Source organism: Mustela putorius, unplaced genomic scaffold (genome assembly GCF_011764305.1).
Source record: "Mustela putorius furo isolate JIRA1106 unplaced genomic scaffold, ASM1176430v1.1 tig00003899_pilon_pilon_pilon, whole genome shotgun sequence".
Classification (NCBI taxonomy): domain Eukaryota; kingdom Metazoa; phylum Chordata; class Mammalia; order Carnivora; family Mustelidae; genus Mustela; species Mustela putorius.
Genome location: NW_025422048.1, coordinates 20,331,714 through 20,354,148, shown reverse-complemented (window position 1 = coordinate 20,354,148; position 22,435 = coordinate 20,331,714). Strand labels below are relative to the sequence as shown.

General features: G+C 49.2%; 1 pseudogene; it reads left to right on the top strand.

Annotated features, from left to right (window-relative positions):
• The first annotated feature begins 1,587 nt into the window (after nt 1-1,587).
• On the top strand, nt 1,588-13,865 carry LOC101691234 (annotated as a pseudogene).
• The last annotated feature ends 8,570 nt before the right edge of the window (nt 13,866-22,435 follow it).

The following is a 22,435-nucleotide window of genomic DNA, read 5'->3' as shown; positions in this document are numbered from 1 at the left end:
AAAGAGAGAGAGAGAGATCTAGCAATAAGTTTTAGACCCATTTCAAAATAGTGATGAGCATATTGATATTTGAAGAAGAGATCTACTTCCAAATGTGTGTGATTTCTGTTGGGGGCTGAGTTACATACAGGTCCTCAGGTGTTCTGGTGAATTCTTGCCTGCCTTCATGACTGAAGGAAGTGCTAAAATGTAGTCACTACGAGAGCAGATGTAAACAGGCAGTGTTCCCCAGCCAAGTTCATGAACCCTTTGAATTCTAGCCACAGACCCCTTGGAAGACTGGTGACTCGTGTTAAGGACCCATGTAGCCTTCCTGATGTCCGTGTGGGAACTGTCCTTTGCTTCAAATGCCCTCCCTGGAGCTCTCATAGCTGAGGGGCAGGGATGGAACTGCCGTCCTGCCTTCGCTCCCTGACACTCAGAGCCTGTGTCACGTGGTTTTCTCTTGCAGCAGATAGAGGACTTTCCATCTCCAGTAGGGTTCCTCTTTCCACATGCAAGGTTCTGTGCTATACCTCTGCCACTGGAACAGGGGCCAGAGACAGTGTGCATGTTATTAGTAATAACACCTACCACTCACTAAACCTTTTTATAGGTCAGGTTCTGTGACAGTACCTGATCCAGTAAAGATTTACCAGGTGCCTGCTCTGTGTCAGGCACTGTTCTAGGGGCTCTGGGGCGGCAGTGAATGAGACAGCTGAATCCCAGCTCTCACAAAGCTTACACTCTAGTGGGGAGGACAAATGGCTCTAGAGAGTAACCAGGTAAATGATGCAGCATGCCAGCGTGTGGAAGTGCTTTGGGGAAAAGCAAAGCAGAGAAGGGGAGAGGGAGTACCTCTCGGGAAAGGTGGGTGCCGTGTCAAATGGGGTCACCAGGGAAGGTCTCAGTGAGGAGCTGGGCATTTGAGACCAGACCCAAAGCAAGTGAGGGGTGAATGAGCCTTTGCAGGCATTTGGAGGAAGAGCATTCTGGACAGAGGGAACAGCTTTGCCTCAATCGGGGGGCCAGAATGCAGAGAAGGCCTGTGGGGCGGAGGAGAGACGTGAGCAAGGGAGTGGTAATTAGCAGATGAGGGCAGGGAAGTGGGAGGATCTGAACGGAGCCCCCGACCCCAGCAACGCCGCTAGGTGATAGTAGCTTTCTTTCCATTTTCAAATGGGGCATATGGCTCAGGAAATCTAAGTGCCTTGACTGGTGAGTGACAGTGGAAACTCGGAAGCCTCACACCCTCTCCTCCTCCCGTGGCCTCAGGCTCAGAGAAGGGTCAGCATGTTCTTTACTTCCTTGTGCCGCTTCCAGACTATTGTTCCTTTGTCATTTCCCAAGGACCGTACATCCCTCTGTGTACCCTCCCCCCTTGCTGCCCACCAACTTTATCCACCAATGCCACTTTGTTGAGCCCCTGCTATGTGTCAGGCACTATATTAGAGGCTGAGAAGAAAATGACGAATAAGAGAAGTCAGCCCCTCCGGCTTGCTGCGGAGGAATGGTTGTTGAGCTGTGCTGGGTTCAGGTCCCCGGCTCGCTGGTGAGTCCTGTGGTCTGCTTCTCCCCACTGAAGTGCTGCCTGGTGGAGAGCAAGCCATGGCACTCCGGGTCACCAGGAACACAGAAGTTAATGCTGGAAATGAGGCGAAGATCAGCATGGGAGGCGCAAAGCACGTGCCTCTGACCACGACTGCAGCCTCCAAGCCTGGGCTGCGGCCGAGAACAGACCTCGGCGACATTGGTAACAAAGTCAGCGAACAACCACAGGCCAAACTGCCTCTGAAAAAAGAAGCAAAAACTTTGGTTCCTGGAAAAGTTATTGCTAAAAAAATACCTAAACCTCTGGAGAAGTCACCCAAGCCTGTGTCAGAACCTGAGCCCATTAAAGAAGAAAAACTTTTGCCTGAGCCTGTTTTGGTTGCTACTCCCTCTCCAAGCCGAATAGAAACATCTGGATGTGCCCCTGAAGAAGAATACCCGTGTCAGGCGTTCTCTGATGTAATTCTTGCAGTGAATGGTGTGGATGCCGAAGATGGAGCTGATCCAAACCTTTGTAGTGAATATGTGAAAGATATTTATGCTTATCTGAGACAACTCGAGGAAGAGCAAGCCATCAGACCAAAATACCTACTGGGTTATGAAGTCACTGGAAACACGAGAGCTAACCTTATTGACTGGGCTAGTACAGGTTCAGATGAAGTTCAGGTTATTTCAGGAGACCATGTACATGACCGTTTTCATTATTGATCAGTTCACGCAGAATAATTGGGTGCCCAAGAAGATGCTGCAGCTGGTTGGTGTCACTGCCATGTTTATTGCAAGCAAATATGAAGAAATGTACCCTCCAGAAACTGGTGACTTTGCCTTTGTGACTGACAACACTTACACCAAGTACCAAATCAGACAGATGGAAATGGAGATTCTAAGATCTTATTTTGGTCTGGGCCACCCTCTACCCCTGCATTTCCTTCGGAGAGCATCTAAGATTGGAGAGGTTGATGTTGAGCAACGTACTTTGGCCAAATACTTGATGGAACTAACTGTGTTGGACTACGGTGTGGTGCACTTTTCTCTTTCTTAGATTGCAGCAGGAGATTTTTGCTTAGCACTGAAAATTCTCGATAACAGTGCATGGACACCAACTCTACAGCATTATCTATCATACACTGAAGAATCCCTTCTATGCGTTATGTAACACCTGGCTAAGAATATAGTCATGGCGAATCATGGGCTTACAAAGCACATGACCGTCAACAAGTACACTACATCTAAGCACGCGAAGATCAGCATCATGTGCCATCTGTACATACTATATGTTACCTTTACTGACTTTTAATAAAGTCTGTGGTCCTTTTTACTTAAAAAAAAAAAAAGAGAGAGAGAGAGAAGTCAGCTTCTTGCTGTCAGGGAGCTTTTTATTCTGGTGGGTGGGGGAGACGAGTGCATAGGAACTAAAAATGAAAATATTCGTTAGTAATAAGAGCCACGCCGAGAGGAGAGAGTGACTACTTTATAGAAGCTAGGGGAAACAGCCTTTCTAAGGAGGTGACATTTAAATTGAGATCTGGGGGAGAACATTCCAGACAGAGGGAGGTACTGAGCAAAGGCAAAAGAGGGAAGGAGCTTGGCACGGTAGAGGAGCAGAAGGCAGGAAGACAGGGAGGGCTCGAGGCTGGGGCGGCCGCACAGGGGCCAGCCTGGGCAGGGCCTCATGAGTTAGGAGCACCTGGGGGTCCAGCGGAGTGACACAGGATGGTTCATATTTTCAGGTAGTGTTGACTTCTCTATAGGGAACACATAGGTGGGGAAAGTGGGGGATGGAGAGAGTTGTGAAAGATTTAGGATGTGTTTGGAGATAAAGTCAAGCAGACAGGCTGATAGATGGGATGTAGGGCATGGATTCAAAGACGACCTTGAGGTTTCCGAGTCCCGGTTAGAGCAGCCGTGTGAATGGTGATGCCGTTTGCAGAACTGAGGAAGGCTTTGGGGAAGTGACTTTGGGGGAAGTGACTTTGGAGGAAGTATCAAGAGTGCCATTTTGAACTTGTTCGCCTGAGATTGTGGTGTCAAACAGGCGGTGGGATTCAGGAGCTAGTTGCAGTTCTGGAGAGCGGTCTAAGCTAGAGAGAGTCAGAAATGCAGGAACATCGCCGCTGTGCATATCTACCTGTGTAGAGCACAGTGCCTGCCACATCGCGGATGGTCTAGAACCTTGTGGCTGGCTGAGGGAATGAATGGGTAAAATGTGCTCCTAGAGCTCTGGAATCAGACTTCGGTTCAGATTTAGATCCTGCCTCTGCTACTTACTAGCTTGACCTTGAACATGTTATTAACCCTCGGGGAGCCCCAGCTTCCTCAGCTGTAGAATGGAGAAAGCAACGATACCTATTCCCTGTTTAAACGGGCAGTGTTTAGCACAATCCTGGCGCGTGGTGAGCTCTCAGTGAGGTGGTGGCTGTTACCATATTCAGAGCATGACGTAGGCCCCAAGACAGCCAGGCCTGAAGGGGCATTTCAGAAGGCAGTCCCGGAGGCTGGGTCCATGTAGCTGGCTTGTCGTGTGACAGGCAGTAAGCCTCATGGCTAGGTGTTGCCCTCTTGAGCCAAACTGTCCAGGTTCATAATCCTGGTTGAGCCACTTCCTAGCTTACTTAAAACTCTATGTGCCTTGGGGTTTTAAAAAATTATTAATATTTAATCTCTAGAATAGGAATAATAGTAGACCTACCTCACTGAGCTGTTGTGACGGATTAAGTGAGATAATCCATGGAAAATGTGGAGAACAGTGCCTGTTACCAAGGGTTCAATAGGAAGGAGCTATTATCACGCGGACACAGGAGGGAGGGAGCTGTACATAGGCTTCAGCTGTGTCCTTGACCTCCCTCCAGAGAAGCTCAGTATTCACCCCTGGTCCGACAGGAGACCCCATTTCAAATAGCTCGGCCCTCCCAATGCTGTCTTCCTAGTTCTCCTCGGCTGCAGCCTTCCCATTTCTGTAGCTCTCTGAATAACGTGTGAGCCTTTGCCAGGGTTGGTGTGGAAAAAGTCAACTCCTCCACTCGAGGACTGCAGACCCAAAGCCCCCTTTCACTCAGGGGCGGTGCCGGTCACAGGCTACGGGCAACGGGAGTCCAGGTCCCTGAGCTGCCTGAAGTTGTGTAGGAGCAGAGAGAAATAACCAACTGAGACAGCCCCAGAGGACCCGCAGGCTTCTTTTCTACTCAAATGCTCCCTTTGTTGCTAAGAAGCAAACCTACTCCATCCCCACTGGCACCAGCCTGCCCATTGTTTTCCTGAGAGACCATCCCCAGCCAAGAGCTAGGACTACCTCTGTCTTATAGAAATGGCAGCCTGGAGATTCTGTGGCAGTGGGAGTATCATGTAACCCAAATTCTCCACAGCTAAAGACTCAAACAAAGCCCAAGGTCAGGGGTCCTGGGCAGACCCATAAAGGACCCAAAGGAAGTTACTGAAAGCATTTGGCCTGGCTTTTCTCCCTGGGCGGGGCTACCTGTGGTGATTACTGCTCGAGGCCCTGACATCTGAGAAATGGGCACAAGGCTAGTCTCATCTTAGCTCCATTTGAACAAAGTGGTGAGCCTTGTGGGCTTGTTCCAGAGCGGGGAAAGCATGAAAAATCCCACCAGGAAGATAGAGCAGAGATTTGATAAATAGCTGGTCTTTCAGGTAGATGGAGGTGGATGGGTCTGAGGTAGAAAGGGACAGAGAGGACTGTTTGGTACTTTGCAGCTGTGGGCTCTGAACCTGGCCGGTGAACTGCATGTCTCTGACTTGCCCCCCTCCCCCTCCTATCTCCTCCCCTTGTCAGGTACCTCTCTGGGGCTTCTCATCACTTCAGTGCTCACCTCCACCTGTCTGAGAAAGAGGAAGGATTCCCCAGCTCTGTCTTCATTCACACATTTTTTCTCTCTAGAACCTTCTCTCAGCATGTCTTCCGCTCAATCATTCCCCCTTTGCTTAAGGATAAAGTTCTAACTTCTCTGAGGTGTGGCACCACAAAGGAATTTTTAGAACTAGAAAGGTCTCTCTAAATCATTTCACCCTAGTATATTGTCTTTACAAATAATGAAATCAGGGTTCAGAGACAAATTTCCTGCCCAAGGCCCCACAGCAAGTTGTTGGCAGGGCCACACGTAGGAATGCAGCTCTCCTGACTCCCAAGCCAGTGTTCTTTGTACAATGGTATCCTGCTTCCACCAACCTCATTTGCCACAAAGCCAAACCTTAGTGACTTAAGATGTCAGCCCTCTTTTATTAGTCTCCTGGTTTCTGTGGGTCAGAAATGGGAGAAGGGCTCAGCTGGACTGTTCAGGCTCAGGGTCCCTCAGAAGGCTGCGGCAGGAGAGTGACTGGAGCTGGAGGGGTAAGGGACGGGAACGATGGGGCTGGAGCAGCTGGAAACAGCCAGGCTTCTCTCTCTCCACGCAGTCTCAGAGTTGCGTCCTGTGATCTCGCCGCAGGAGTTAGTTTGGGCTTCCTCCCAGCATGGCTGCTGTCCAGTGACTCACAGAGAGGTTGGAGGTTTCAGGAGTGAGTGTTGCAGCAAACAAGGTAGAAACTGTAACCCCTTTACAACCTAGCCTCCAAAGTCACTTAACCTCATTTCGGCCATAATCACAAGCCTACCCGGTTGTGAGGGGAAAGACCATAGCCCCTGTATCTCACTGGGGGCGGTGTCAGAGTCACATTGTAAGAAGAGCCTGCGGAATGAGAGATCTTGTTGCAGCCATCTTGGAAAAAAACTACTTGCCTCCCCAATCTTACTTCCCACTCTTCCCTCAGACAAACCTTCTGCTTCAGCCAGCTGGGCTTCTCCAGTCCCTTCAGAGAAGCCTTCTGCTCTCTTATTTTTTTCCCTAAAGACTCCCTTGAGCATCATTTTCACCCATTCAAGGCTACAGACACTTGCGTGTTTAATAGGCTGAAGAGTTGCTCCATACTTGGTCGGGGCCCATCCGAACCGTGGCTGGGCGTTTCCACATCCGGGTCCTAAGCATTTGGATTCTGTTAGCCAGACTGCCCTCCTCATTCTTCAAGGGTCACAGACTGTCAGGTTCACATGGTTTCTGGACATAAAAGGCCAGACACAGTGCAGTGTCTCTTCCGAGGTGGGCACAGGCACGCACCAGATGCTGATCACAGGGCCCTGGCAGTCTGGGGAGCGATCAAATGTGTTGGCAAAAGCCTTTGGCTGGGAATCAGGAAACCAGGGTCCCTCCACCAACATTCTGGCCAATTTGATGCGTGCATGACCTGAGGCAAACACCTCAATCTCTCAGTGGGCCTCAGTGTCCTCATTTCTGCAATGTGAAACGTAGAGCTTGCCTTTCCTACTTTGTGATGAGCAGATAAAAGATGGGAAGGCCCTTGAGAGCAGAAAATGCTTTTAAATGGTCATGAGTTTTGTATTTGTTTCTTTTCTCAACTACCACTTCCTTCTACACCAGCATAGAGACTCCAGGAAGTAGGTGAGTTCGTGTGAATGGTTCTGGAACTGGTATTGGTCGACAGCCCTTCCCTAGACACATATGGTAGGATTTAGGAGGGTAGGATTTGCAATATTACCATTTCCCAGTCTCTGACGGGCTCATCCTGGGCAGGAGCAGAGGCTGAGAAAAAGACTCAATTCAGAGCTAACAATTTCACCCTGTCCTGCTCCAAAACCTCCAGCCTATTCACACTCCCAGGGAACATGCTGCGTCTGGAAGAAGGTGCTGCCTCTACCCCCCAGGTAGAAAGTGAGGCTACCAATTAGCTGTGTGGCCTTGGGTGAATTCCTTCCCCTCTCTGAGCCTTCATTTCCTTAGAAAACAATGGTCTCCTCACCACCCCTGCTGCTAGAGAAGAGTTTATTTCTTGGCTTCATCATATCTATTGTGCAGGGATGGCATGTGGTCTCTCTGGAGCTGGAAAGCATTAAGTCAGAACAGTCTTCATCAAAACAATACACAGTTTCCCCCAAATTAAAGCCCCCCCCCCCCCCCCCGCGCTCCAGACTCCTTCACCTCGTGGGACCTAAGAGAGCTGGCCGAAGCAGAGTGTGGGCCCGGGAGTTAGCAGACCAGAGAGGCAGCTCTGGTCATGGGATGTGACCTTGGCTCAATCAGACAATCTCAAATCCTTGGAGCTAGAAGGCACCTACCAAAGCCCTCAGACAGCCTCCACAATGAACTTCCTGGATGACAGTCACATGGGGCACCTGCCGCCACTGCAAGATTCGGGGCTATTCTCTGTCCGCTGAAACTTCATCTCTCTTCCTCCCACTCCAGCAAACACACCACTTCTCTCAATTTATGAGACTGGCGCAAGTACACAAAGGCTGGTTGTTGCAGCATCGTCTGTAACAGGGCAAAACTCAAAGCCACCTAAACACCTGCCTGTGGGGGATTGGTTAAATGAGTTAACAGGACAGCCACAGATACTATGGAATGTTATGCAGAGATTATTTTGAAGTGCAATAGGCATAAATACGTGCATATAGGAAATTACCCATGACATATAGTTAAGTGGGAAAAAAACAAGCTGTGGGACAATGTGTATGACACAATAGAAATGTTACATGCAACTATCTTATTTTTTTAAGATTTTTAAAAATTTATTTAAGGGAGAGAGAAAAAGAAAGAGCACACGCTGTGGGTAGGCAGAAGGAGAGAGAGAAGCAGACTCCAAGGTGAGCAGGGAGCCCAAAGTGGAGCCGATCCCAGGACCCCGAGATCGTGATTCGAGCCGAAATCAGACACGCAACCAACCGCACCACCCAGGGGCCCTACAGCTATCTTTTTTCACAAGTAAGTTCATATACATGTAATGTATGTACTGTGTACATGTCAGAGTTCTCCAGAAAAACAGAACTAATAGAATAGAGAGAGAGACAGAGATTTATTATGAGGAATTGCCTCATGCAATTATGGAGGCTGAGAAGTTCCTCAAACTGATGTCTGCAAGCTGAGACCCAAGATGGCCAGCAGTATCATCCCAGTCTGAGTCTGAAGGCAGGAGAGCCAGGACAGCCCAGGGATGGTCGAAGTTCCAGCCCCAGGGCAGGAGAAAACTGACGTTCCAGCTCAAGCAGGCAGGCAGAAAGGGGACGATTTGGCCCTTTCTCCCCTTTTTGTTTTATTCAGGTTTCTTCAGGATGATACCCACCCACACTGAAGAGGGCGATTTACTTTGCCGAGTCCACCAATTCAAATACCAATCTCGGGGCGCCTGGGTGGCTCATTGGGTTAAAGCCTCTGCCTTCGGCTTGGGTCATGATCCCGGGGTCCTGGGATCGAGCCCCGCATCGGGCTCTCTGCTCAGCAGGGAGCCTGCTTCCTCCTCTCTCTCTCTGCCTGCCTCTCTACCTCTTTGTAATCTCTGTCAAATAAAATAAATTAAAAAAAAAATCTTAAAAACAAAACAAATACCAATCTCATCTGGAAACACCCTCAGAAACACACCCAGAAATGGTGTTTAATCTGGACAGCCCATAGCCCCGTCAAGTTGACATACACAATGAACTATCACAGTAGGCAAGTACATAGATGAAAGCTTAGGATACCCGAAACCCTTAAGGGTGATTACCTTCAGAAAAGGGACTGGGATGAGATGGGAAGGGATGAGAAAGGGAGCTCAAGGAGTTCTTCCAAAATACCTGAATAGTTTGGACTTTTCCATCGTGAATTTATTCATCAATTTATTCTTTCATTAAAAATGCAATTTCAACAGCATGGAGGTTCCTCAAAATGTTGAAAATAGAGCTACCCTATGACCCAGCAATTGCACTACTGGGTATTTACCCTAAAGATACAAACGTAGTGATCCGAAGGGGCACATGCACCCGAATGTTTATAGCAGCAATGTCCACAATAGCCAAACTATGGAAAGAACCTAGATGTCCATCAACCGATGAATGGATCAAGAAGATGTGGGATATATACACAATGGAATACTATGCAGCCATCAAAAGAAATGAAATCTTGCCATTTGCGACAACATGGACGGAACTAGAGCGTATCATGCTTAGCGAAATAAGTCAAGCGGAGAAAGACAACTATCATATGATCTCCCTGATATGAGGAAGTGGTGATGCAACATGGGGGCTTAAGTGGGTACGAGAAGAATAAATGAAACAAGATGGGACTGGGAGGGAGACAAACCATAAGTGACTCTTAATCTCACAAAACAAACTGAGGGTTGCTGGGGGGAGGGGGATTGGGAGAGGAGGGTGGGGTTATGGACATTGGGGAGGGTATGTGCTATGGTGAGTGCTGTGAAGTGCGTAAACCTGGCAATTCACAGACCTGTACCCCTGGGGATAAAAATATATGTTTATTTTATATATATATAATATATATAAACATATATAAACATATATATAAAATAAACATATATATAATAAATATATATATATATATATATATATAGTGCAATTTCAGGGCATCTGGCCTGCTCAGTCAGTATAGCATGCAACTCTTGATCTTGGGGTGGTGAGTTTGAGCCCCATGATGGGTGTGGAGATTACTTAAAATCTTTAGGGCACCTGGGTGGCTCAGTGGGTTAAGCTCTGCCTTTGGCTCAGGTCGTGATCTCAGGGTGCTGAGATCGAGCCCTGCATCGAGCCCTGCTTTGGTCTCTGTGCTCAGCAGGGAGCCTGCTGCCCCCTCTCTCTACTTGCCTCTCTGCCTACTTGTGACCTGTCTGTCAAATAAAAAAATAAAATCTTTTAAAAAATAAACAAGAAGGAGAGGCACAGAGATCTTTTTGATATTTTTGAGGTGATGGGAACGTTTCTTAAGAATGTGGCGGTGGTGGTCACATGACTACACATTTGTTAAAACTGATTGAACTGTACATGTGAAATGATGAATTTTAATGTATGCAAATTATGCCTAACCCCGATTTTTATAAAAACCTTACAGCAGAGGACAAATGGTTGGGAGTGATATGCACTGTAGGAAGAACTGCTCTAACTTATTAACACAACCAAACCATACGCAAACTTTTACATTTTGTGGTTAATAAAAACTTACCCTCAACACGCTCCACAATAACCAGCAATGTCCATGCTGGCGCCCGATCAGATGACCAGCTTCCCCCAGTGACAGGGAACCCCTCACTTAATACTGTAGCCCATACCAACTAGAATAGAGAGTTCTGTGTAGATGAATGATTAACTGTGTGGCCTTGACTGGATTATGTCCCCTCTCTGGGCCTTGGTTTCCTTAGAAGCAAGTGCTAGAAGACTTCTTGGGTCCTCTCTGGCTCTAACATTTGAGTTGTTAGAAATTGAAATTTGCCTTCTTGTGACTATTAACCTGGTCTGCCTTCTGGAGTTACCCAGAGCTTGGCCCCGTGGGACAGTAATAACCAGCCCATCACATGCCAGACGTCAGCTCCCCTGCCTTGCATGTTCTCTTCATAGCACATGGAGAGACAGCATGGGGCAAAAACTAAGATCACAGGGTCTGCGGCGGGGCGGCCTGGAGTCTGACTCTGGATGCTGCCACCTCCCAGAGCCTCAGCAGCCTCTGTGTATAAAGGGATTAATAGCACCAACTTGGAAGGGACGGATAGGGGAGTAAATGAGGTAATGTATGTAAATCAGGAGGTGTGGTTGGCAGAATAATGGCTCCCAAAGATGTCCACATCCTAATCCCCACAACCTGTGAATGTGTTAGGTTACATGGCAAGGGGGTATTAGGGTGGCTCATCAGCTGACTTTCAAAGAGGGAGATTAGGAAATTGGCCCAGTTTGTGCAGACGGCCTCAATATAATCATGCCGGTCCTTGTAAGGGAAAGAGGGAGGTGGGAGACTCAGAGGCAGAGTTGATGAGACATGAGAAAGTTTCAATCAGCCAATGCTGGCTTTGAAGATGGAAAGACATCATGAGCCAAGGAATGTGGGCAGCCTCTAGAAGCCAGAGTAGGCGAGGAAATGGATTCCCCCTTAGAGCCTCCAGAAGGAACACACAGCCCTGCTGACGCCTTGGTTTTAGCTCTGTGAGACCCATTTTGGACTTCTGACCTCCAGAACTGTAACAGGACACATTTATGTTGTTTTAAGCCACAAAGTTTGTGGTATTTTGTTAGAATGGCAGTATGTAACTAGCCGGGATGGCTATGACCCCCTCCTGACTGGTCTGCCTGACTGTACCCACTCTTTCTTTGCTCTAATCCGTTCCTCACCATGCAGCCAAAATGATGTTTCCAAGACTCTTATCTAACCAAACCACATCTTTTAATACGACTCTTCTCCTAGGTCTTCAAATTTGCCCCAGGACCTTTGAACCTGCTGCCCTGTTTGTTTAAAAGGTGCCGCGGTCCCCTGGGTAACATTTAGTTAGCCTTCATTAGCTGGCTCAGAGATGGAAATGCCGTTTCCTCCAGGCAGCCTGCCTTGATCTCTGGTCTCGATCAGGTTCTCTGGGCAACAGACCTCGGAGCACATTGCAAACCTCTGCAGCACTTGTGGGTTTTAAAGCATATTTACTGTGTTTATCTGCCTTGGGATGTATTGCCTGTCTTTGCCCAGTAGGCTATAAGCTTTCCAAGGGCAGGGACACTGCCTATCTTACTTTGCCTCGCCAATGTCTGGCACGTAGGAAGTGCTCGTTAAATGGCAGCATTTATCACTGTTTTATTTCTGAATCCTTACCGTTCTGGTCACCCGACAAACATTCTCTAGTTTGCAGTCCTCTTTGAAACTTAGTGCCCCTGCTGTGACCTTGTCCTCCAGGTGGCAAGAGCATCACAAAATGGAAGCTGGGTATGCGGTCCCTGCTTACAAGGGGCACCCCATTTCTAGTAATGCAGCTGAAATCTGTGTTCCTTTGTCACCAACCGCAGTACACACTCAGCTTCAGCAGAGCTTGAGGTGACATGGACTGCCCACCCACACGCCCCAATATTTATCTCCATCAGAACATCTGTCAAGCTAGCTTTCCCCGTCCCATTTCTGTCTTGTTGTTCCTTGTCAGCTAAATGGTGAACTTCCCTCTCATCCCTGTGGGTTTCCATTGTCTGGCATTGGGCTCCCTGTTCTAAGCCTCAATCCCCATTCAGCCATCCACCAGCTTAACCAGCCCTCTCAACCCCATGTCAGCTGTGTCCCTGAACAATGCATTCCTGTGCCTGCCTCCAAGTCCTGGGTGACAGCACAGGGCAGGGCAGGCCTAAGCACAGGGCCCTGGAAATGCTGCCAGAGACCCCTGGGGCCTGACACCCACTGCAGGGTATTGAATTAACAACAAAAACTGCCTAGGTCAAGTTCTGGCTTCACCACTTTGGTGGCTGCCAACCTGGGAATAACAGTATATTCGTTTCTCCGGGCCACTATAATGAAATATCACAACCTCGGTGGCTTGAAACAGCAGAAAATTTGTGCTCCTACAGTTCCGGAGGCTAGAAGTCCAAAACCAAAGTGCCGGCAGGACACACGGCCCCTGAAGGCTCAACTGGAGGATCCTTCCTTGCCTCTGCTAGGTCCCGGTGGCTCCCCGGCTTGTGGTGGTATGACCTCTGCCAGTTGGTCTTCTACTGTGTGTGTGTATCCGCGTGTCCTCTCTTTTTACAAGGATATTGGTCACATAGGGCCCACCCTGCTCTAGTAAGACTTCATTTTAACTAATTACATCTGCAAGGACCCCGTGTCCAAATAAGGCCATGTTTTGATGTTCTGGGTGGACAGGAATTTCGAAGGGGGGGGTGGGGGGGACACTATTCAACCCACTATAGGAGGCAATACTTTCTTCTAACCCCTTTGGGAGAGCCCAGGAAGATCACGCGGGCAAGTCTTCTCAAACAGGAAAGTGCGCCCAACCACCTAGAGATCTTTGTTAGAGGACAGACCGGGATTCTGCCAGCCTGGGGTGGGTCTGCATTTCTCACAAGCTCCCAGGCAATGCCCTTGCTGCTCCTCCACGCTTTGAATAACAAGGATGTAGGGGAAATAAAGTGTTTTCAAAACAGATGTCTGTAGGCTTATCCCTTTCTTTTGTAATGAGCTTTTCTGAAGCTCCAGTTTCCCCACCTGCCTGGCTGTCCTGGACTGCCCCCGCCCCCGCATCCCGACCGGGCCCAAAACAGGCTCACAGACAAGGACTTGGGTTTAGGTAATTTGGGGGTGCGGGGAGGGAGGTGATCATGTGAAGCACACATTTGGAAGTAGAGAAAGGGAAAAAAAGAGAAGCCGATGGAGAGCGAGCTAAACAGCACATGGTCCTGAGGGCAACTGGGGCCCCATCCAGGTGGGGACTGGCTGAGAAGCGGTGGAGACACTCTTCCTAATTGGCTGGTGGGATGGCTGGAATGGGGTAGGGGGCAAGGGCCTTTTCCCAGTGATTCCCGTTCTCCCCCTAGGGGTCCCTGAGGGTTGGGTTCCTGCATGGAGCTGGGCAAGCTCCCCGGGCTGCAGGCACAGGAGGTCGGATGCTCAGACACGTTCTCCTGCAGCTGCAGGCGACCTCAGCTAGGCCATGGGGGAGGGCAGGGTCATCATCGTGAGCTCCAGAAGCCTTCCAGGTTTGCATGTCATTTGTGTCTCTACTGTTCTATTTTGAGTACATGAGCTACCCAAGTGAGCTCTCACTTACAGTAAGATTATGGCTGTCACCCAACCCCAGCAGATGCCTTGACCACAAGGGTGTCATGGAAGAATCTGTCTATGGCCTGCCGAAACCCACATGTGCCTCCCCAGGGGATCCTCAGATCCCAGGCCCTGATCTGCATGGGTACAATCCTTTACCCTTTGAGTACGTAGTGGGCAGAACTCAACCCTGAAGTAGTGAAATTAGGCTTCAGAGTCACCTTAGGAAGGAGCTACTTCCCTTTCTCACAGCCCCTACCTTCACCTAATCCAATCAATCCCTGCCCTTGACATTCAGTGTCATATTTCCCGCACACCACAACCGTACAAGCTAGTTGCTATGATTGTCTTCATCTTATAGCCAAGGAAACCGAAGGCCAGAAAAGCTAAGTCACTTGCTCAAGGTCCCTCAATAAGTGGCAGAAGTGGGATCCAAATACAGTCTCTCTGATTCACTGTTCTCTGTGGAGTCCACAGGTGAAACTAGGTAGTAGGTCCCTATGAGATTTAAATTTAAATGTAAAGTACATTTCTCTAACAGTCTGTTGAATGAGGACCGTGAGAAGATTCCCTTTTATTTGTACACAACTTTTTAAAAAAGATTTTAGTTCTTTATTTTTGTGAAAGCGAAAGAAAGAGAGAAGGAGGAGGGAAAGGGGGAGGGGCAGAGGAAGAAGCAGGCTCCGTCCTGAGGAAGTGGGGTGGGGGACTTGACCTCAGGCACCCTGTATATGACTTCTACCTCTTAGTATATAATCCCAAGGGTCCATTAGGGTGTGACTCTTCATTTTGAAAAATAAGTTACTGCAAGTACCGTACATTTATTCCCTTTTATAAGTCAGTATCGATTTACTTTCTTTTGTGTTGGTATTCACTGAGATAGATGCATTTTTCTTAGGTAATTGGTAAATGAATAGATCCAGGCTCTAATAAGCAAAACATGCCATGGAGAAATGAAATTCATAGTCAATGATTCAACATCATCAGTTTAAAATTTTTCACTGCAGAATTTCCTCAACCAGTGGTTTTTTCCCACAGGGCATCAAATACAGAATTCCACCCCTACACAGATTTCAGGAATACACTTACAAAATAAGAGAGGCCCACCCTCCTGTATGTTTGGGGCCATTTCCCTTCCCTTTCCAGGTAGCGAACTCGCCGAGAAGGGGGACGGTGGAGATTCTTTCCCACACTGATTTCCCTGCACACCACATGGATAGGGCCATAGATATGAATGTGGGGAGGTTTTGAACCTCTGAGTTTGGGTAAGCCAGCCCTTGAAAAATGAGCCCATAAGCTCTTGGAGAAGAAGAAAAGAGAGAATGTGGGGTGGGCAATGTAAGCTTTTCTGCATTTCTTCAGCTCTGGCTTCTTTCTTTCTTGTTTTTGTTTTTTGTTTTTTGGGGTTTTTTTTGGCACACTCACTGCAGAGAACGCAGAAAAGAAGAGGCCCCACTTTCTGCCTTGAAGGAGTAGACTGTCCCCTTACACTGGACTAAAATGGTCTCTGTGCCTCCCACCTAGCTCTCCAACTCACCTGCAAGCCCCCAAGGATAGGAACCAAGACTTCGCTTTGTACCCCGTAGTTCCACAGGGCTGGACCTAGAGCAATCACTCCTTCAGTAACCGTCAGATCTCACAGAATCAAAATCAAACTGAAAATCGGATCTTCAGCTCCACTGGACAGTCACCCTTAGTAGAGAAGGAGCTGGCAAGCATGACCAGCTGGTGGGTTTTGCTAACCATGAAAGACCAAGAGGTTCTGAGAGACATTTTACCAAATGGCATGTTCGAGAAGAGTCTATAATGGAGACCAGCACTCTGCGGCCATCCTCTTTCTCAAGCTCTGGTTGAAAACCTAAACTCCTGGGGCGCCTGGGTGGCTCAGTGGGTTAAGCCACTGCCTTCGGCTCAGGTCATGGTCTCAGGGTCCTGGGATCGAGCCCCGCATCGGGCTCTCTGCTCAGCAGGGAGCCTGCTTCCTCCTCTCTCTCTGCCTGCCTCTCTGCCTGCTTGTCATCTCTCTCTGTCAAGTAAATAAATAAAATCTTTAAAAAAAAAAAAAAGAAAAGAAAAGAAAAGAAAACCTAAACTCCAGAGGGGCCCATTTTCAAAACCAGGACCAGCCATAGTTTGGACACTGCAAAACCCGTTGGGTTGAGGATCTCCATTGTCTTAGTTCAGGCTGCTACAACAAAAAGACTGTAGACTGGATGCATAACAAATGTTTATTTCCCAGAGTTCTGGAGCTGGGAAGTCCAAGATCAAGGTTCTGGCAGTTCAGTCCTTCCCATGGTATCATCACATGGCAAAGAGCGGCAAGGGGGGAGGGCAGGAGGGGGACAGGAGGTGTCTCTTCTTATAAAGGCATTAATCCCATCTGATGGGTCTACCCTCATGACCTAATCACCTCCAAAAGGCCCCATCTCCAAATATCATCACACTGAGAACTAGAGTTTTAACGTATGAATCGCAAGAAAGACACAAACATGCAACCCATAGCACCCATCACGTTGCACACAAGCAAAGCTCCCCCCAGCCCAGAACTGTGCTGTGCAGCAGCCTAACGCCAAAGGTGTGCAGAGGAATGAGGCTGACGGGCCCTTGGTGGCCTTCAGCTTCTGCTGTCTGTTTCCCTTACACTCAACCGCTCCTCTGTGCCAAGGGAGGAGACAGAGGAGAATAATACTACTATGAACAGAATAGAAGGTATAGTCAACATATTTGCAGAGCCAGCAAAATATATAGAACACTCCAGAACACAGGTTCCCTTTGGCTGGCTTGGGGAGAAGTCCAAGCTAACGAGGGCAATTCTGTGGACCCAGCGTGGACCCAGCCAATGTCCTTGCCACTGTTTTCTAGACACAGGCTTTATTCTTCGGGGTCTTGTAAATAAGCATGGGGAACAGCTCAGGGCCAGCCCAGACTTTTTTACAACTAGAGCAGAAATCTGGACATTTGGGGCAACACAGTCACCATGTTTTGGTCCCACCTTTCTGTGCTATCTTGAGAGTGCGGTGAATGTGACCCTTCCCAACCGGAGGTGCCATAAACACCACAGGTCAGCCATGTGGATTCCTCTAGGGGTCAGTTGGGGTCAGTACAGCTGGGATATGGAGGAGGAGCAGAGAAGAGAACCCGGATGGAGGCCTGGCAGGAAAGATACCCCCCACCCCAAGAGAGACACCAAGACACTTTGGCCAGGGCCAGATGATGGCCAGCACAGGGATGGCCAGAGGGGCAGGTGCAGCACCCTTCTGCACACAATCACAGCCCCGTCTTTACAAATGCCGAAAGGCCCAGGTCAGCGTCAAAGCCTATGATGGGGATAACAAGTTGGTGAGAAAGGAAGCGAACATCTAGGAGAAGCTTCTAAACCAGTGTCTTTGCAAGTGCTGTGGCTTGTTATTAGTGTGATTTCCCATTCCCACTGCCACCCTGTAGTTCAGGGCCCTAGAGTTGGCCTGTGGCTAGGATTCAGGCTTAACCTGCAACAGTCCGGGACAGCCTCAGTCTGTGGCCAGCAGCCCAGAGCAGGTCCCATCTCCAAGGCCAGGCTGCCTGGGCCCTCATGCTCAGCTTCATCAGCACCAGGCTCTGACTGAGCAGAGTGACCAATCCCAGGCTCGATCTCCAGGAACAGCTTCATTTAAAACTTTGTAAGATGCCAGTAAACAGCACACTAATGAAATCCACAGATGAGCTAAAACTGGACTGTTCAGAATCAGCCAAGACTGAGACTGAGTCTCCAGAGGGCCCGAGAGGTTAGAAATATAGTGAGGAAATAATCCAGCGAAATTCAGCCTGGACAGGAGCCAGCCAATCTTGTGTGCACGCTGCCAGATTCTCCCACAGCTATCAGGAGGCAGGAGGGTGTGGAGAGCAGCAGGGCTCAGGGACACAGGAGGATGGGGGGTTGCAGGGGTTTGGGGTAGGTGGCCCCATCCCAGTCATTTGGGGCTAACTAAGTCGGTAGAGATAGCATATACGGCAGGGAGAGGCTCCTGCCCACACGGGCCAGCCAGAGGGATTCTGAGGGAGACCAGAGCTTTAGGGGCACTGGGCAGGAAGGGTAGTTTGGGTGGCTCATGCTTGGGATAGTTTTGCATCACGAATACCAAGATCTCTGGTGCCTGCCTGTCCCCTGGGGAGCCCCACAGCTAGCCTAGACCCCAGGAAGAACTTAAGTCAGCAGAAGATGGCAGTGATAAAGTCTCTAGAGTTAGACAGAAGTGGGTCCTACTCCTGGCCCTGTTCTGAACTTGGAGACTAGTTATCCAACTTCCTTCAGCTTCAGTTTCATCTGTAAAATGGGATGATATTTGACCTTCCTCATAGAGTGTCCTGAGGTCAAATTAAGATAATGCTTGTGAGGGTGCCTGGGTGGCTCCGTCGGTCAAGCATCTGATTCTTGGTTTTGGCTCAGGTCATGAGATGGAGCCCTGGCAAGAACTCTGCACTGGGCGTCGAGTCTGCTTAAGATTCTCTCTCTCCCTCTGTCCCATCCTCCCACTCTCTCTAATAAAAAGAAAGAAAGATAATGCTTGGGAAGTGATAAGCACAGGTCTCAGAACACAGGGTCAACCAAGACGAGGAGATAGAGGAAACCTAAGACTGTGCTGTGAGAGCCCTCGCCGTGGTGTCCTTCCATATTTCTTCTACCGACAGCCCGTCCCCTCTGGGGCTCCGGACCAACCCATTCTCTCCTCAGCTTGAAGATAACTGCCCCTTCAAACGCTGCTCTCTGCCGAGCCTCAGTTACTGAAAGAATGGACACTGTCTCATTTCTGGCCGATCATAGTTGACTCTTACTTCATTCATAACTCCTGCATTCATGGAGTTCACCAGACCTTTAACTAGACCTCAAATTTTGAACTTGGAGCTTTTACTCAAATATTCATAAAACAAGTCCTAGTGTGTTGCTTGTGAGTAACAGACAATATCTAAATGTCTGGGCTTATTAACTTTGGTTAATGTGGCCCAGTGAGGACCAAGTCTGTGGATTCCATCCCAGCGTGGACCACTTGCTTTCATTCTAGCCCTAGCCATGGACTAAGCCCTAACTGAATCCTAACCCTGGCCTTAACCTGAGCTTCCAACCTTCGTCTACCTGCTTCAGACGGAGTATGAGAAAACCTCAGGCCAAAGCCATCCCCAGAAAAACAACCTAAAGACACCTCATGGGAAAGGTACTGGCTTATTAATTTGTTCTCTCCCATTTACGGGCCCTCACTGAATCTGAAGTTGCACAGAAAAATCTTCCCCAAAGAATGATAGAGCCTCAGAACCTTCCTTCTGGGCACTTGTAGTCCCAAGCTGGTCACGACAACAGCTAGGAGTGCAAAGGCAATGAATTAATGGATAAGGTTTTCTCTTGTGTCAGATCAAGGACCTGAAGGGGTGTGAGGCCACAGTGATGAGTGATGACAATCCTATGGGAGGCACCTGGGGCGAGCTGGGGGTAGAAGGTATGCTGCTGTTCTCTTTAGTATTTATTTAAGTGTTTATTTAGAGAACAAGAGGGAGGAGGCACGGAGGGAAAGGAAGAGAGAGAATCCTAGGCAGGCTCCATGCCCAGTGTGAGCCCCACGTGGAGTTCGATCTCATAACCCTGAGACCATAACCTGAGCCAAAATCTAGAGTCAGACACTCAACCATCTGAGCCACTCAGGTGCCCCTGTTGCTGCTCTCCTACAGGCCCACGGAGTCTTTCTTCTTTCTCAGGGCACTTGGGTTAAGCCAGCCTCCAGCAAGACGTCTGGAGGTAGGCCTGCTGGTAAGAACTACTGCCTAGGAACATGGCCCAGCTCCCAGGAGAGAGACTTGGCCTCCATCTGGGCTGTCCCCCACCATAAGCAGTTCCAGCATGAGTCTAGAAAGGGCCCTATTGGCTTTCCCAGGCCAGTCCCACTTTCCAATATGCAGGCCCTTGGTCAGACCATGTGTCTAGAGTTCTGGGTCAAAACATGTGTTCCCCATAAGTAGGAAGCTTAGAAATGAAATGTGGAGAAGCTGGCTCCAGCCAGCTCTTGTCACCTCAGTTATTCCCATGTCCCCCTCAGTATCAGAGTCTTCTCCAGCCGGCTGCAGCCAGCCACGCTCTTGCTCATAACTTCTTTTAAATGAGTCCATGTGTCTAACTATTTCAGAGTCAATCTTGGCCCCCCATCTGCTGCCTGCGGAGACATGTCGCAGCCTCAGGCTGGCAGCTCTCACAGACAGGGCCTACCCTTTCCTCCTCTTTGTGTACCTACCAGATGCTCTTTGTTGCATGCTTATTGTGTACTAGGCTCTGAGTTAGGATGGTGCAGGAAACCAAACAAATTCCTGCCCTTGTGAACCTGACATTCCAGTGGAGGGCAGAGGGTATCACTGGGAGGGGAAACCAGAAGGCATTTCTTCAACCAACATGGGCTGGGCACCCACTGTGTCCCAGGCTTTAGACTAGGTCCTAGAGGCACAATAGCAAAGCAGACCTGGTAGTTGGCCAGAAGCCAGCAGCCAGGTGAGTATTGTGGCCATCCCTTGGAGGAAATGTTTTCTCCTGGGATCCCGGTTGAAGGTGTCTCCACTGGCCCAGTTTGGTTACCCACTACCCCATTCTTTGTCCCCTTTCCCCACCACCAGCAGCACAGATCAGCTGAGAGCTCACGGGGATCCATTTGCCCATACATCTGCAAGAAACCAGACTTGGCATTTCCTTGAAGGCCAGTGCGGAGGAGGAGTTAATTTCCAGGCCCACCTCTGAGCAAAGGAAGCAGGGCAGGGCGAGAAGCAGCCGCAGCCTTCCTTTGGGGGGTATTGTTAACATCTCTACCACCTGCACTGACCACCTGATGGGTGGGTGAATCAAAGCCCACATGCCCTCCCCGGTGCCCCCAACAACCTACCTACCTGCTCCAAGCAGACACGCCATCAACGTGGGGCGCTCAGAATGAGCGCCCTGTTCTGGAGTTTGAGGAGGCCCAGGCAGATTGTCTGGCCTGGAGTTGGGCGGAAAGAGGGGAAACAGCTGCCTTGGGAACAAACCAGTGAGGACTGCTTCCAGGCAAGGGAGCAAGGGGACAAGGTAGAGATCCCAGGAGGCCCCAGGGCTGGTGTAGTGGGCACAAAGACACACTGCTCAAATCGCCCTCTGAGAGTCGGCCGCAGGGAGTTCACTGACAGGCCCAGCTGCTCTGCTCTTGTTCTGTGGTGGCGTTCACACATGTTCCCCGGGGCTGCTCCCAGCCAATGGCTAAGTCTGGCAGGGATGCTGGTCTCAGCCCATTCCTGCGACATGCGACTCCTCCAGCAGGCAAAGCTCGCTCAGGGATTTCCCTACAATCTGGCCAAGATTTTTCTCAGAACTGTGCTGCGGTTCGAGACTCTTCCTCCTCAGGCCTCCTTCCTTGCCCCTCTCTTTTCCCAAGTGTCAAGTCCCACACAGTGATAGCAAGGTTGTCCCTGCCTAGCCCTACTTCTGCCCCTGTATCCTCCTTTACAGGATATCGCCCCCTCATAACTAATTTGCACATTTAATCCCATCTTGACATCTGCCTCTCAGAGGACTCATGTTGACAGAAGGCAAAGATCTTGTCGTTGGGGACAAGTAGTCTCATAGATACAGATGCCCATCCCCCCGCCCCGTGGCCCAGAAAGCCCAGTAGCTGCTAGCACTGTTTCCCCAAATCTGGGGAAGGAGGAAGAGCATGGGCTCTTTTCTTTTTTTTTTTTTTTAAGATTTTATTTATTTATTTGACAGACAGAGATCACAAGTAGACAGAGAGGCAGACAGAGAGAGAGGAGGGGGAAGCAGGCTCCCCGCTGAGCAGAGAGCCCGATGCGGGGCTCGATCCCAGGACCTTGGGATCATCACCCAAACTGAAGGCAGAGGCTTTAACCCACTGAGCCACCCAAGCGCCCCAATGGGCTCTTTTCTGATGGCCTAGAAGTGGTCCTGGCCTCACACAGCTCTGTCCTGCTGAGAAAAACCTGTACCAGCTCTCCCTTTCAGCTGAGAGTTCTCCAATTTCCTCAAGGAAAAGTCTTGGAAAACTCTCCCCCAACATGTTAAAATATTTTTTCATTTGAACTAAAAAAAAAAAAGAAAGAAAGAAAGAAATCCAGATGTGCCTCGCAACACCCAAGAGCTGTGTCCTTGGGAAATTGAGAGCAAATTACATTTGGGGGAACCAGATCCTATTGTCCATGCCCGAGGAGGCTCACCATTAAAAAGGAACTCTGCAGTCCATCAGTCTATCAGCACACCACATAGCTGAATGGACAGCAAAGCTGAGGAAGAAGTCCCCTTTGACCTGCCCAAGGCATTTTTCCAAAGTGGGTATCCTGTCGAGAAGTCGAGCAAACAGTAA